This window comes from Gekko japonicus, unplaced genomic scaffold, assembly GCF_001447785.1.
Source record: "Gekko japonicus isolate JY-2015 unplaced genomic scaffold, Gekko_japonicus_V1.1 scaffold4, whole genome shotgun sequence".
Lineage (NCBI taxonomy): Eukaryota > Metazoa > Chordata > Lepidosauria > Squamata > Gekkonidae > Gekko > Gekko japonicus.
The window spans coordinates 742,639-746,040 of NW_015165234.1; positions in this window are offsets into that span (position 1 = coordinate 742,639).

A 3,402-nucleotide genomic window follows, 5' to 3' on the forward strand; every position below is an offset into this window, starting at 1 on the left:
AGGTCATTCTGGCTCCCCCAGCTCTCCTTTGGGGCTCCTTAAAAAGTTATGGCTGCCGCGGCTGTTCTCAGCAGCAGCTGCGATGCTCGCGGGAGGGGGAAAACGTTATCCCGCCTCCCTGAGCCCCAGGGTGGTGGCCTTGGACTTGTAGGGGCAAATTCCACCTCTTGTGCAGGAGGTCATTCTGGCTTCCCCAGCTGTTCTTAGGGGCGCTTTAAACAGTTATGGCCACCGCCACTTTCGGTGGCAGCTGCAACCACCGCGGGGGGGACTGCGGAGCTGCCCACCCCTCCTTTTTCTGGCTCTGCGCCAGAGCGCCGGGCCTGAAAAACGGCCTGCAGAGCCGCCCCCACCCTCCCCTCCTTTTTCAGGCTCCGCGCTAGAACGCCGGGCCTGAAAAAGGGCCAGCCGAATGGCAATTTTGGCCCCATTATATCCTATGGGCCATTGAAGTCAATGGTGAAAAGATAGGGTATATTCTGAAGGCTGGAGGAAAGGGGGTTTGAGGGAGAGGCTCCAAACTTACAGAGTAGCTGCTGGAACCTCTCCCCAAGATACCAACCAAGTTTGAAGATCATTGGACCTGGGGGTCCAATTCTACAGGCCCCCAAACAGCTTGCCCCTATCCCCTCCATTGTTCTCTATGGTGGGAAAAAAGTAACTTGGATGAATTTGACACATGTATAGAAAGCTCTGTGTAGCATGTACCAGAAGTACAAGCTGGGTTTTGAAGAAGTAGAGGAACTAGGGATCACATTACCAACATTCGCTGGATTATGGAGAAAGCAAGGGAGTACCAGAAAAACATCTACTTCTGCTTCATTGACTACACTAAAGCATTTGATTGTGTGCATCGCAACAAACTATGGCAAGTCCTTAAAGAGATGGGAGTACCAGACCACCTCACATGTCTCTTGAGAAACCTGTATAAGGGTCAAGAAGCGACAGTTAGAACCAGATATGGAACAACTGATTGGTGTAGCATAGGAAAAAGAGCACAACAAGGAGGTATATTTTCAACTTGCTTATTTACTTTATATGCAGAGTACATCATGCAAAATGCTGGCCTGGATGAATCATAAGTGGGAATTAAGATTGCTGGGGAAAAGATCAACAACTTCAGATATGCAGACGATAACACTCTAATGGAAAAAAGTGAAGAGGACCTAAAGAGCCTTTTGTTCAGGGTGAAAGAGGAGAGCCCAAAAGTTGGCTTGAAACTCAACGTCAACAAAACTAAGATCATGGCATCCAGCCCCATCACTCCTTGGCAAATAGAAGGGGAAGTCATGGAAGCAGTGACAGAATTCACGTTCCTGGGATCCAAGATCACTGCAGACGGTGACTACAGCCATGAAATTAAAAGACGCCTGCTCCTTGGGAGGAAAGCGATGGCAAACCTAGGCAGCATAATAAAAAGTAGGGACATCATCACCCTTCCAACAAAAGTCCATATGGTCAAAGCAATGGTATTCCCAGTAGTACTGTATGGCTGTGAGAGTTGGATTATAAGGAAAGCCGAGCTCTGAAGAATAGATTATTTTGAATTATGGTGCTGGAGAAGACTCTTGAGAGTCCCTTGAACTGCAAGGAGATTGAATCAGTCAATCCTTAAAGAAATCAACCCTGACTGTTCCCTGAAAGGCCAGATACTGAAGCTGAAGCTCAAATACTTTGGCCACCAAATGAGAAGGGAGCACTCACTGGAGAAGACCCTGATGCTGGGAAAGATTGAAGGTAAAAGAAGAAGGGGACAGCAAAGGATGAGATGGTTAGACAGTGTTATCGCTGCAACGAACATGAAGTTAAGCAAACTCTGGAGCACGATGGAAGGCAGGAGGGCCTGGCGTGATGTGGTCCATGGTCCATGGGGTCGCAAAGAGTCGGACTCGACTGTGCGACTGAAGAACAACAACAAGAAGAAGCATTTAACTGTTTAACAAAGGTAAGCTTGCAGCGACTGACAAAATAGTTTTGTAACTGCATACTTGACTTTTCTCCAGTTGCTAAGGAATCATGTGCTGCTTTTGAGTAGAAAACACTGTGATGTGTGTGAAAATACTAGTACCTGGGAAAAGTTTATTTGCAAGAAATTTGGCATCATACAGAACTTGGAAAGCCAGGAGAGATCACAAGGCATAGTTCCTGGATATAGACAGGTATATTGCTTGGGGTTCATGTGCATATATCTGTTGTGTCCAGCATAAGACACATTGTTAGAGAAATGTTTCCATTTTGGACCGCTAAATGTGATGGAAAACATGATAAAACAAATCTTATCTAGAGATACTACTGTACAGTGTAGTATATGGTGACGATATAGCACTTATGTTGAAGGATATAGCAGCAGGTTTGCCTTTTATGCAAATACTGGATCTTAGTAAATTTATTTTGCAGTACTGCCAATGAACATTTCTTCTATTGTACCTGGATAGTGGTAAATGTATTGAAGCAACCATATTATATGGTGAGAAAAAAACACTAATGGTTAGTGATTTTACTTAGAAATTGTTGATATTGCAAATTGTATAATTGTCAAGTAGGCAAGAAGTGTGTGTTGGGGCACGATAGCTCCAAGCATCCAGTGTAAGGTTTCTTCATTTGTTGTGGTGTATGTGTGTTAATGATTGGTATGTGTGCCAGACGTGAGCAAATGTGAAGCAGCATCTACTTGGAATCTATTCCTGTTGCTATTCTGTGAGTAGTGTGGATGCTCTATTGTGGCCCTTTTTAGACATCTTTGACTGCTCTTTAAGAGTTTCTGTTGAAAAGTAGGGTATAAATTTAAAAACAAAAAGCATATTATGTGCAGGATGCTGTTTAACAGAATGACATGTGAACTGTTTTGCTGGATTGTACCAACCATTCATCTTGTCTAGTGCACTCTCTCCTCCTTGGAAGCTCACAAACAGAGCAAGATGGAGATCATTATTCTCAGTTACTTTGCCCCAGTATTCAATAGTCAGAAGTATTTTATCTCTGAATTTAGAGGTTCCATTGCACATTACAGGTAATAGCCATTGATAGACAGAGACATTGTGTATCCATATAACTGATTGCCATACTGGCAAAAACATAAGAGAAGCCATGTGGCCCATCGAGTCCAACACTGTGTGTCACACAGTGGCCAAAAATACAATGTGCCATCAGGAGATCCACCAGCAGAGCCAGAACTCCAGTGTTGCCCCCCAGGGATGAAGAATACAGAGCATCAGTACCCCAGACATAGAAGAAGAGGAGGAGGAGGAGGAGATTGGATTTATACCCTGCCCTTCACTACCCAAAGGTGTCTCAGAGCGGCTTACAAACTCCTTTCCCTTCCCCTCCCCACAACAGACACCCTGTGAGGTAGGTGGGGCTGAGAGAGCTCTTGACAGAAACTGCTCTTTTTCAAGAACAGCT